This window comes from Gavia stellata, chromosome 9, assembly GCF_030936135.1.
Source record: "Gavia stellata isolate bGavSte3 chromosome 9, bGavSte3.hap2, whole genome shotgun sequence".
Classification (NCBI taxonomy): Eukaryota; Metazoa; Chordata; class Aves; order Gaviiformes; family Gaviidae; genus Gavia; species Gavia stellata.
The window spans coordinates 14333478-14347752 of NC_082602.1; positions in this window are offsets into that span (position 1 = coordinate 14333478).

Sequence of the window (14275 nt, forward strand, 5' to 3'; positions counted from 1 at the left end):
TACTCTGGCCTAAAGCAGAAAGACAGTGCTGCATGAACTGGAGGGAGAAAAAACTGGCTCAAACTTCAAAAAGTTCAGTCTAGGCTGAAGGTTCAGCTCACTCATGTGATATCCATTTACCCACTTCAAGTTTAGGTAACATAGATTTCACCCACTCTCAGTCCCAATCTGGAACACCAATAGGTGAGTTTACCTACTTTGTATGTACCATTATACCAGTGAATCAGCTGGAAATAAAGATGATATTAAAAATAATTATTTCTTATTGTATCCATTTGCAATGTTTGTTATAAAGCTTTAGTTTCATATGGGAAAAAAGATGGAATTTATGGGACGGCTACTTGAAAACATACTATTCTCAGGCACTGAACCACATTTGGAAAGTCATAATATCTTCCTTGGGAATATTCCCCTCCAGTTCCCTTTCTCTCCATAAATTCTTTCTACATCCCTCTCACCCAAATGACGCGGGTTCCCTTTAATCCATTTGCTTCCCTGGAACTGAAGAGCTGCTTGATCTAGTTTGAAAAGCACACCCTTTGGCCAAGCTGGGGCCGAGTGCAGCTCATCCCTCAGCCTGAAATTAGGTCCGTTCGTCTTGCAACAAAATTTGTTGTCGCTAGACAGACCGTACGCCAGCGGCTCTACCAGAGCACCTGGCTCTATCTTCTCCCAAAACCTGCTGGGCCTCGGTCATATTTATTCTCCTGAACCTGACTCAAATCGCCTTGTAATTGGAAGACTTCTGTGACGCAGGTGGATCTTGGATCAGATGCTAAACTGAAAGGGACCTTAGGGTTGACTGGAGTTCTTAGTTAAGTTTTGTCCCATCTGCCTTCCTCTGGCTTCTACATCCTGACACTGGTCGTTTTGACTGCCTGCTGCCCATCTGTGGTGGCCCGGGGTTTCAGGAGCAATGCTCCTGTCTGAAGTCTGCCTGTTCCAGGAGCAAGGGGTCAGAAGCTGGAAAACAAATCCTACAGTGTGCATCTTTTCAAACAGTTATCATTTTCTCAGTCACAGCTGCACTAGGATGAGGGAGGTACCAGGGTAAAAAGGAAGACAGTGAAAGAAAGAAAAAATGTTCTCTTGGTGGTAGAAATCTATTTTCCAAGACTCTCGGATTCCTTCAGTTTTCTTTTGTCAGATGACTGATAACTTCCAGAAGCTGTCATTCAGCATTTTGATAGCATGTCACAGTATCAGCTTGCTAAATAAATTGAATTTATGTCAGCAAAGGGCATGGAAAGAAGAGGAAGCATTGCCCACAATTACGCATTAATTGACCTGGCTTTGCTTAGTTTTTACTGATCTGTTTGGGAGGCAGAGTGCTGCTAAGGGAGCTTAGAAAGAATGCATTCCCTGTTAGCCTGTCTGTCCTGCTGCATTATTAGTAGAGAAACAAAGTTGTTCAGATTCCACAATTGCAATCGCACCAGATACAAGTGTTTTGCTGTGGCCTTTTACTTAGCTTTAGTTTCTCTCACCTAAAATCCTTTGCACTCTGCTCAATTATAGCACTGAAATATTTGCAGATTATTAACAAGAAACTAAGTTTAGAAAAATGTGATAAAGGCAATAATTTTTTTTTTCTGCTCTTATACTGAAAATCATTTCCCAGTATTTTAAAATTTTCTGTAGCAACAGCAGTAGTTACCAGTATATTTTGTTGAGCTGCATAGGCGTCTCAGTTCTGGTGTAAAATCAGAAGTATGTTTTAGAACAATTATTAGGCAAAAAAATCACGGGAATTGATACATTCTCCTCTTTTGTTTCTACTCTTTAAGAAGTGGGGGTTTTTGTTGGTGGTGGTTGGGGTTTTTTTTCCCAATTTGGACATAATTCTGTATTCCATTACCCAGGACCTGTCTGCATTCACTTAAGGGCTTTCCGTTGACTTTGAGGCACTAGCAGTGAAATACAACAGGGACAGAAATTATCTAGGTGGGACGAGAGATTTCATTTGGTTTTGGGAGTCAAGAAAGACCAAAACAGGAAAATTACAATTTCCACTACACCTCTTTATGTTGCTTCAGAGATGTAAAAGTGTGCCAATACTATTAGAGCAGGCACAGTGCTGAAATCCCACAGTTGGTAGTGCAACCAGTATTGCAACCAGTGGCAGAGATGCAGCTTTGAAAACAGTGCAATGCCTTGTATGTCTCATAGTACACTGTGATTTCTGTTTTAACGCCAGTTCATCCTACTTCTGGAGCAAATATCTGAACAAAGATTATTCAAAATGAAAATTACTTATTTTATGAAAATTTTGGACATTTTCTAGTGTCAGTCTTGTTTTCATAAAAATGATATTGCTAAGCATATATTCCCTCCTGAGACCCATTTCAAGAGAAATTTAAACTGGTAGGACACAATTCACCCAACTGCAGTTTTGCCGGGATTGTGAGGCTAGCACCTTTCATTTCTCTGAAGTTCCATGGGAATTTTAAAGACAGCTACACGTTTAGCATCTGCCAAAACACAGACATCCTTTCGAGCAGTCTCTGTCTTTCTTGCTCTTTCACCCAGTTTCTATTACATTCCTGAGCAAATGCAGTACAAATACTTATCAGGATTTTTGGTTCTTCGAATATGCTAATACTCACTGCTTAAAGGGGTGTGCTATGTGGGTTCAAGTCATGTGGATTTGATTAGTGAAACTTAATCAACTGACAATTGTATGATAAACATTCATATTAATGACTTTTACTTCTTTACTACCAAAACTGGTGCAAGTGTCATTTCTATTTTTAAGCAGGATATATTCCTAATATAACAATCACATGATATGCAGAATAAGGCTTTGCTGCAGGGCAGTGCTGCATCTGTTATCTCAAATATGTAAGCTGTGACTATCATTTTAAAAGTAAAATTATCTCGATGCACTAGCTGTGCATACAATTTTCCTTCTCTTGAAGTAGATTCCAGATGACTGTCTGTCCTAACTGCAAAGCAGTTTGAGCAAATTCTCATCACTTTGGTCAAAATTCACACCTGTGCAGAGAGACTGCATGGACCAATGTGTCATTCAAGTCCCACTCAGGTTCTGTGAATCTTGTCTCTACTCGGTTCCTACAGGATGGTGAGAGGGGGAGGTGCTCAGCATGTCAGAAAAGCCGGCACACTCTTTTATGGTGGGAGTTCACTGTTTTCAACTGGCTAGGCTAGGTGTTTTGCACAGTGGTGAAAGAATTCTCCAGTTTAAAATCAAAGGTTTCAAATTTGGAAAAATCTTTAAAGCTACTGAAGCACAAGTCTAGTTAGTTATAATTCTGCCTTGAAGAAATTTAACTCTAGATTTGCAGGATCTTCTCAAATTTGCACAACCTTTTCAAATTTGCAACCAGCCATAAGTATCAGCAGGTGTATATTTTACTAGTACATTTAGTAATTTTAAGCTCAAGTGGTGTTAGCGATGGTATTATAGCAATATAAAAACAGTGCAACTGTAAGCTGCTAGTATTAATGTACAAGTCAGTCGACGCTGACTTTGACATTTGTGTAGTAGAAGCAGACTATAAAAATAACTCATGACAGTAGTGGAATAAGAAAAACATCAATGATACCAACACAGCTGGTAGATTGCACCACTTTGCATCAGTTCTATAGGCAACAGGGAGAAAAAAAAGGCATGTTGACATAGAAGCTCATTTCCCTGGCAGTAAAAGAAATTTAGGGTTGTGCAGTCTCTCAAACATCAGCCATCTATCTACCCCTGGTCCCAACATTTAAGTGAAAAAGTCCTGTGCATAGAACAAATAGTCTTGTAAGATTCTGTACTCTTGCATACTGCAAATCCAAACTAAGAAGAAAATGCAAAAAGTTAAGTATAAAATGTTCCCATCCATGTGATTACCAACCACTTTTTTCCAACAGCTGACAATCAAAAGCACATTAGCTGCTGTCAGTCACCATCACAATTTTTATAATGTTGATATCTGTATAGCAGGAATTCAATCAACATATCAACTCAGTTCACATATGTAAACACACAGAAGCTCTTTCAATCATGATAACCCTAACTATACTAGAGATTTTAAAATAACTTCATTCTCCCTCCTCCAGCTACTACTGAATTTTTACGAATTACTGAATTACTGCGAATGAGAGTGTTTAAAGTAACTCAGATATTATCCTCAGTCTATAGGTAGTGAAGCAAAAGAACAATCTGCAGGATTAAACAAGCATCACACTGAGAAAATCACTATTGTTTAATTTATAGTGCCTGCCCTAGCAAGAAAGGAGACCAGTGAATACAGCATTGACACTTAAACCAGTGCATCTCAGAGAAGTCAGCACTGATCAACAGCACTGATGAAATGCAGTTCCCACAAAGAATGCCTCTCTCAGATAACTCTGAAGTGAAAACTACTAACACACACCGCTGCATAAGATAAGAGAGGTTTTGTTTAATTACAGCAGTGGTCCCATGAGGCCGTGCTTGCAGGCACAGTCTGAAACTGGTCTGCCTGGGAGTGATCACTGGAGTGGTACAATAACCCATAAATTGTCCTGAATTACTACTAACCACCAGTGTAATACCAAAAGTAACAGTGCTGAGTCCTGAGCCAACTCTGCATTCTTTAAATGTTTGAATATTTCTGTGTGTTCATTTCAAACAGAGACAAATAGCTTGAGATTCAAATGTCTCTGTTAAGGGGTTACAGCACAGTTGCTTAACCCTGTATTTGAGCTCATCATTCATTCACAAGCTTCTCCTCCCAGGATGAAATTGGCACACAACATGCCGGTCCAGGGATTTCTCACCGCTCCCTCCACTCACATACACACATTTCACACTAAAGCACTTGGCTGGTGTTGAGCTTTAGACTGCAGTGAGTACCACTGCACTTGCTGGGCTGCAAACACACCAATAAGGAAGAAATTCTAAAGAGCAGAAATGGAGAGATAGCAGGCATTTAACGCAAAATATCTGACCAGCGTATGTTTATATATAATGAGCTGTCAGTAACAAAAGTGAAAAAGTGGGCAGTATGTTCAATAGTTCATTTTAGTGCATTTCAGTTGTTTTGAAGAAATAATGGTGGAGCTGGTGGCTAACCACTGCTCTTGACATGTTACAGATGTAACCAAGGGCTTGTAATAAAACCATGAAGTCTCCTGCTGTGAATGTTGTACGTTATTTGTTGAAGCATCACTTCCCATATAGCTGGAAGAGGGAAAGACAGGCAGTACACAAATAACGAAGTTAAGGCACAAAATCACAAAAAGTCACAGCTGTATATCTAGGGTGACGTACTGGTCTTAAAAACACACTCTCAACATAAGACAGCACACAGTCTAGAGCTTAAAATCAGAACGTGGAGCTTAAGTTAGTCACACTTCACATTAAGAATCCATTTGAAATGGTTTATAAAGGGTTAACAAGTGGTTAATAGAGTCTTTAACACATATCGCAACCCCTTTTGTGGTTTTGTGGTGATTATAGAGGGTTGCAGATGGTACCATGTACATCAGTAGTAAGTGATAAAGACTGTTATGTCACATTTGACCCTTCTATAAACAACCTATAATTATTTATTAAAACATCCACTAATCATTTATTAACTTTTCATACACTATAAGTGGAATGCTTTGTTCCACTGCTGACTCTCTGTCATTTCTCAGAACATTCAACTTCCACAATTATAAAACAAATAAAACAAAATCCGAAGTTATGGACCTTATGAAAATACTACCTAAAGTTAAGGTTCTGTGGCATGAGTTATGCAAGCCAACTTGAGTTACACAGTTCAGTCACTGTCACGATTCCTTTTACCCTTGTTACAATTATACACATTTATTTGTCACAGAAGAGTTCCGTGATACTTAGTTTTTGTGAAATAAATTCACAATCCTGATTAAAGAGTCACTGTTATAGTCGGTTATAAAGTATCCACACAACTTCTATATATTGCATTAAAAATAGACAGGCAGTACCAGCCCAGAAATGGAAAGGATTATGATTATCTCTCTTTTATGTATACAGAACTGAGGCATGCAAAGATAAAGAATGAACTTTTCGTGAGAGATCACTGTCTTCACCTGCAGAGTGCACACCACTGTGGAAAATGCCTGGCTTGATTTTTAAAAGATGAGAAGCAGAATAAAATCCAGTGCTCCAGTTTCCCAGTGCTATGGGACATAGTCGTGCTTTTACAACAGGATCATCCTGTCACTCCTTGTGAATATCAGAGATATATTTAGACAAAGTCATCAACCATTTGGGGCTGAGGACACCTGGGACATATTTAATCCCATTCTCTTTGTAGATTTCTCTTCCCACTTCTGCCAATCCTGAATATTAAAAATAACAAAAATGTGAGCCAGGCCTCAACATGGTGTTTGTTTCTTCAGTTGTTCTTTTTGAATTATTTTAAAAACCTATTAGTTTTTATCTATGGGTAATCACATTTTCCAAGCTTTCCAATCACATCTTCCAAGTGTAGGAGTTAGAACCTTGCTTTGTAAGTTTTCAAATGAAAGCTATGTTACTTCTGAAAAAACAGCAGCTGCCTCAAGACTTGCTAGAAAATCAAAGGACGTGGAAATACTGTATTTTTTACCATTTCTGACCATACAATTTTCCTCCTAATTAAACCAGACATGCTATCTAGCAGATAAGTCTGAGTTATACCCAACTCCAAGGGAATCCAGGGACCACACATTCCAGCCTTTCTTGTGTCAAAACCAGTTAAAGTAATTTCTACAAATTCCTGTATGTCATCAGACAAAGATCCATCCTAGTGTATTCATCACTTTTATTTTTTGTTCTAAGAAGACCCAAGAAGTATAAAAAAAGAAAGAGAAAAGAAAACAAGCTGAACTTTTTTAAACTCAAAACGGCTTGACTGAATTTGATTGAAGCATTGGGCAATGTTCCAGTGGTGAAAAGAGTGTTTTATACTATCCAGACTGCTTTGCCCTTTACTTCACATAATGCTAATGAGTAACAGAGCAACTTGAAAATCTGAGCACTGATGTGTGCATGAGTTTGGGCTAGTCTATTCCAGTCTTAAGAAGGATTATGGATTGGGAACTACAGCTCTACTGAGGTGTGGAGCTGCATTAATGGTTTTATATGTAATACTAAATCACTACGCCTGTTCCTGGGATTCTTAAGTATCAGACTACATTTGATTCCCCTCTCAAACAATTAGACTGAGCATCTACAATTCAGCAGAACACAAAAGAGCAGAGGCAAGTTATCAGGTGTTAAGCAAGAAAATGCCTGTATACTCCATCTACACTATGTAAACAGCCTAATTTTTGCGAACCGTCCAAGAACGAAATCAATGCTGAGTACGTTCTTAGTACTCCTTATAAGCCAAACAATATTTTTATCTCTTTTGTCTTCTGAGGAAAGTGGCTAACACAATTGTTCTGGAATAATTTTCCATGGAGATGCTATATTAAAAATTTATAATATTCTGGAGTAACTCTTCTAAAATGACAGTGATTTCCACTTTGGAACAGGAAGACCACACATTTAACTCTTCCAGAACAGTTTATTCTGCAGTAGCTATACTGGCATGTTTCCCTCATGTAAACATGGACATTGATGGATTCTCATCAGATGATTAAATCCTAATTATACTTCTCTTAATCAAGGGAATATTTTCATTCTCAATTAAAATTGACCTGAGTCCTGCTACTTTTCTTCTGTAAATACTTGGGGTTTTATGATTGCCCAGGGATCCAAAAGAAAGAATGAAGATTAATCCAAGAAATGAAAAAGGGGTAGTTTTCATCGGGATCAATACCTGATCTGCCTGCCCACAAAGCTCTGTAAGATGAGTGCTGACAGAAGAAAAGACATCATTCGTGCAATGAGAGTGGGGATATCCCATTCGGTATCTGTGTGAATTTACATTGGTTGGAAGTAATCATGAAAGTTCACCCTGGCATAATTTCCCTTTCCTTCTTCCCTTGAGATCTGCTTTTCTTTTAAAATTACAACATAAAACCTGGGGAACTCACAATTATAAACCAAGCAAGTTATATAGGAACATAGAATTCATGTGACGACTTCTTTTTTTTTTTCCCCATGGGTAGTAACTTTTTGCTACCAAGATGAATTCCTATAAAATGCAAAAACTTTGATTTATGCATCAGTTCCAAAATATAGATTATCTAATGTTGTTTGCAAGACAAATGATGACAGCTGGGTTACATAGTGCTAATACTCTGTTTTAATTTACTGGTGGACACCTACTGAGTGACTGGCTGTTGTCAAGTCTTAGTTATTTTAATACAACTTGAGGCTGCATTTCTGTAAAATTGTGGCAGACAGGGAGCATTCATAGCACTTTACTTTAGGCTTCTAACTCAGGTGATGAAGTGAGAAATTACTTTCTTGATCCCTATAGAGTCAGTAGAGGGAGAGAAGCTTCTCTAGAGTTCAAATCAAAGCAGATGCTTAATGAGTGTACTGTAAACGACCAAAGTAATCTCTCACTTTTGCTTGTGACTCTACAGAGAAAGACTTGACTTAAAGGAAAAAAAAATTAAAGCTTGACTTTATCATGCTAATAAAAATAATGAACAATGTATCTTAGACCTTAGTAGAATCAGTTGCATAGTCCCAGGTTTCACACTTGATGTGTTTGAAGGGATCGGATGGAAATGCAATAAGACAGAGAGAGTGATACTCATAAATCATAGGAATTAAGGATAAGGAGGAGAAGCATTGCTTTTCAGTTCAACAAGCTATATGAAGGGAAATGGAATTTCCAGAAATCCAAGACCAAATTGCCTTGAAACAAAGTCATCATTTTATTGAGAAAGATTCTTCCCTAGCCTTTGACCAGTGTGTCTCTCTATTGAAAGAAGACCACTAGCTAAGAGCATTGTACCAGCACTTTCTGGCTTCTTGAATATTGTTCTTGGTCATCAGGAATCCTGAGATTACGATCTTGAAAGTTGGCCAACACGTGGTTATGCTTTGTGTCTTTCTTCTTTTTACTATTTTTGTCTTGTGCTTTTTATTAGCTGAGAGATGGACAAGGCTTTTATCCTTTGATTATAGAGTGTGAAAGTGTGTTGTGTGTACGTATGTCTAAATGATCCTGTAACATCTACACAAGCAAGATGTCAGACAAAGGTTTAAGTATTCTTGAAACAATCTCATAAAAATACTCAGTAAAATGCATCCTGAATTCTGGGTTTAACATTTCTAAAAAATATAAAGCTGTCAACTATTGTATTTCTACTAATCAGAGTGTTCTTTTAAGAACTATAATGTTTCCAAGGGGAAAATGAAGGAAAGGATTAGCCATCGCAATATAAATTCAAGAGTGGAATCTTTCTATTTGGCTCTGATTCTGTGGTTCAAAAATAAGACAGTAGTTTGATTTCAGCAGAAAAATACTCAGTCATCCTCAATTTACATTTGGTTGACCCAGTTAAAATGATTTTTTCAGGGTTTCTAACTCTGTGAACAGCCATGTTCATAAGTTGCTCTTCAAAGTTTAAGACTTACTGGTATTAACGCAATATTGAATTCTAAACTAGTATTAAGACCAGCTTGTTGATTTCTTCACAGTCTGATTTGCATTATTTTAGAAAATCTTTATTTTGCTGTTATGATCAGTAGCCTAGCATTTGTGACAGTATTTTCTTAGTGTTATTTTTTTTAATACTTTTAATAAAATGCATAAAAGGGAGTTTGTGTTTCTTTCCATCAGTAATGTATCCCAGGGATCTTTCAGGCTCTAGCTAGATATAAACCAGTGGACCTGAAAGCCATGACCAAGCATGGACACTCATGCAGAATTAACATCCATTCTGTTATGCTGACTACAGCTTCAGGAGAGGCCTTGTAGCTAATGGCCAAGCATGATAAATGGAAATTCAGATTCATATTTGTTTTCCTGCTCTGCTGAAAATATACCTTAAACTTTCTTTTCTCTTGCATTACACTAGCCCCAGACCAAGTATTATCTCAAATCCCACAGAAATAAATATATATTTAATAAATATATAACCTATGTGTAGCTAAAAAAAGCCATGGGTGCTAGCAGCATTTGTATTTTGCATACAACCAGTTGCCTCAGGCCACTAGAGGCTACTGCAGGCTAGTAGTAATATACATTTTCCAGACTATTCTGCCATTTATTGTTTAAAAAGAAAGGACATGGAAAAAGGAGTTAACATGCTTGATATGATGAAGTAACTTGAAAAACCTAAAATTAAGCACGTATATAAGGACTGTCTTTGTCTACTCCAAAAGATTTCTGCCAAGAGTCTTAACAGTGGCATTAATTAAAAACATAAATCGTTTTTTACTAAATAGATAAATCAAACTTTGAATCACCTTGCGCTCAGGGTCTTAGAGCAAAATTTAGAATTTCTCTTTCCTAACCCTCAAAACCTCACAAAACGTTCTGTTTTGTTCCCAAAAAAATTTCTAAACAAATACAGTAGAAAGAACTCACTGTTGCTGTGTGGGCTTTGATGAATCCTTTAAACCAAGGCAAAGGATATTAGGTTAGAATTGGAACTGCTCACATCTATTTTATAGTCTCTCTCATGTTCATAAAGGTCATAGAGACTCAGGCGTATATGTCCTCTGTATGCTTTAGAAATTTTTTCGTTTGTTTTACCTCAGATGTTTCTGCACTAACATAACTTGTTATTTACAAAGAAAAAGTGCATCTACACTAAGCAAACATATCCTGACCTAAGGAAGTTCAGCATATTTCTAATGCACATTTGCACCAACACTCCTCACTTCTCAGAACTGGACAGTAGTTTGGAACAAACAAGAAGTGAGAAAATATATCATTACACTTTGGATGTCTGATATTCTTATCTAGGCTATGATTTCAAGCCTTTGACAAGTGAAAAATAAGCCTAATATAAAAGTAATCATTAGCAGCATTATGTAGAACTGTTCATCAGTTCATGGACTTATTTAACATTAGCTCTTAAAGGAGACTTTTAAAATGAGAGATGAGCTGCTGCAAAGGGAAATTAAAGGACACATGGCAAGGAAGGATTAGGAATTGTAAAGCTAAAGAATTAACATCAAATTGTTGCTGCAAGTTTACTAGTTACTTGATGCTTAAAGAATTTGCAACAGATTCACTTTTTAAAACAGTTTTAGAAAGTTAACTATATCATATATATTGAAAATGTTGACATTAGCGGTCACTCCAAAACCGGACTTTCTCCCTGCATTGTGTTTGTACAGTAGCCAGCACAATAGGGATACAACCATGAGCCAGGCTTTTGAACACTACTATCATGCAAGTGAGTAATTCAGGAAAGATGACAGTGGAAGTGCACTAGTGCAAGGGAAACTGAGTCAGGTTGTGCAAACTTTTAGGTCATTGGTCCAACTGACAGCAATTACCAGATTTTATTTACAATATTTTTTAAAAACTACCTGCTCTCAGTTAGTTAGTTAGCTGCTGTTTCAGTGGTTTCCAATTCCGCTCTCTGAAGCAGGTGGGTTTTTTCCCACCAAGATGGCTTTATCTCATCTTGTTTTACTCCCAATTTTCCAAACAGGCTGTGTAGGTACTACTGGCAAGATAATCATATTAGTATGCTTTAAGGTACAGAGGTTATCAACACTGTAATACAGATCAGGAGAGAAACTGGACCACTGCTTGCGCAGGGATTTATCACCAGCTGGGACTCTTAGCAATGAATGGCTTCAGAGGAGCAGCGTCTCCCTCCTGGTCAACTCCTGCTAGCGCAGGGCGATGCAAATCTCATTTGGCCGTGGCCCATGTCCCGCTCTGCACTAACAGGCGCTGCCTCGGTGCTCTGCCCACTTTAGGCTGCAGGAGCAGACAGGTGCAGAGAGGTGGACACCGCATGCTACTGGCAGCATTAGTCTGGAGAAGATCCAGAGACAGCTGATGGCTGAGCTGTTCAGGGTCCAAATGGAAAAATCCTACTGAATGGAACAGATGCTGGTGGAGCAGGAGGTTCGAAACAAAGGCTACATCTGAATCTAAGTCAAGTTTTGAGTTACACGTGCTCTGATGAGGACAATAATGAATTGGCAGTCTCCAGGGCAGAAAAGTAATCCTGGATTTTTGGATCAAAAAACTGTTTTTCAGATATCCATGAACTGTCATTTTAGCACGTTTCAAGAACATCATGGACCATAATCTCTGTTCCTATGAATGAAAAACCACCAAAGGAAAAGGAGTTCATGACATTTTACTAGTAATGAGTTTGGCTTTAAAACATCGTTAACATAGATTACTGACAGAAGTTTCATAAGGGCTTTCCAAGCCTTGACACTACCGCAGAGCAAAGAAATGAACATAATGTTAATACATCTTATTCTCAGAGTATAATAGTAGCAGTCTGCTACTCTCTTGGGCTCTCACTCCTGAATCTTTTGGTGAAGTAGGCTGGGCTGGGCTGGCCAGACAGTGTCTTACCGCCATTGCAATATTCTTTTTGAAGCGTATTGCAAAGTAGGCTGTAATTATATTACACTGGTGTGTTCTGGAGAAGGTGCAGAAGGGGACTAGTAGAATTGGTAGGTTATTTTATTTTAAACTAAGTTCATGGAAAAAAAAGAGACACTCGGACAATGAGACAGAATGACATGGCCAGCAAGCCTGTAGAAGAGCCAGGGACAGAACCTGAACTACCCAGATGTCTGTCCTGTGCCCAAAACAAGGCACGCTGATGGAAGAAGCATTTCAAAATTTTCCTTTTCCTTGCTTTGAATTAGCAAAACTATCCATGAAAGTCACTGTTACACAGTAACATTCAGTCACAGAATAGAGAAGAATGGATCTTTCAGTCTGGATTTGTGACTGAGTTTGAAGTTTGCATTTTTTTGTCATTTCAAGTTATATGAAATTCTGTTCTGTTCTGTGAAGATTTTGATAGGTGACTCATTACAATTAACCCACAAAAAAGGGCACATACAATGGTCTGCACTTTCTTGTTTGTTTCAGATAAAAAAACTTGTCAGCAAAAATTGTATTTTTAATACAAGTATATTCTTGTACAACTCCATTGCAACAGAGATGAGACATTCTTCCACAAGAAAAAGAGGAGCTTGCCCAGTAGATAAAAAGAACAAGACATTATCTTAAAACAAGAAAAATCAGTGAAGTGTCTGGAAGGATTAAATCATGCAGAGAAATTCTCCAGTCAAAACAAAGGTGTCCTTTTGTAAGTTATTTTGTTAAATTTAAAAGCAGAGCTTATGTTGCCTCAAATCTTCCTCTTCTTGTTTTAAATACCAACTTCAAAGAGCATTAAATATAACGTATATCTTTTGATTTTAGTTACTGAACATAAACTGTACATGGAAATTAGTAAGAAGATTGGGCTGAAGGGAAATGTAATTTCAAAGACCTAGTGTACTCCAGCATGAAACTAGAGGACTTTTGTTTTGTTCGTATGGGTTACTGAGAATAGGATTCTGTCCTGTAGCTTCCTTTTCCTTTATGTGGAACTTGCACAAGGTGAAAATGCAGTTTTCAACCCAGGGGAATGACAGAGGCATTTCATTCTACTTCATTCACTTCAGAAGTCCACCTCTACTCTGCAAGGTACTCAGGCACAAACATAACTTTCAAATGTAGCCATTAGCACTTAACTAATGTCTCACTGTCCTCACCGAGCCCTAAGCATGTGCTGAAACACTTTGCTGAAGAGGGACAAACTTAAGCATGTGCCTAACTGATTTTTCAAGTTGGGATAAATTCAAATGTAATCTGTTCTAGCTTCCCGAAGGCTAATTTGTAGTAAATTTGAGAAATAACATTCATATTATAAATAGAAAACAGATCTAACTTAAAAATGTAGTGATGGTTTAATCTTTGTGGCGTTGTGTCAAAATAGGAGTAATTATTACAGGCAAAACTGGAGAACTGCTGATGAAATTGATTTTTTTTCTTGTTGAACTTTAATCTCAAAGTATGATACCCTAGTTCTTGCTAGAATATATGCCCGAGGAAAGAAAATTTCTAGTGTTGGCACTGGACTTTTCAATAGAAGATCACATAAAGAATGGCAGTAATAACTCTGATTTCAAACATCTTAATAACCAAATCTCATAGACTGTTATAATGATTCATTCTAGGGTCTCAATAAGGAAGAAAAAAATTGAAATAAAACACCTTAATCATAAGTCATTCAAATGGCAAATGTGAAACAGATTCAAAACCTTACATCCATTTCTTTTTGGCATTATGTGAACAGTCCTTTAATCTGGAGAGGTTCCTGATACAGCAGCTGTGATAATCATGTAAGTCATGGACATATTAATAACTGTAACTGCATAGTCAGC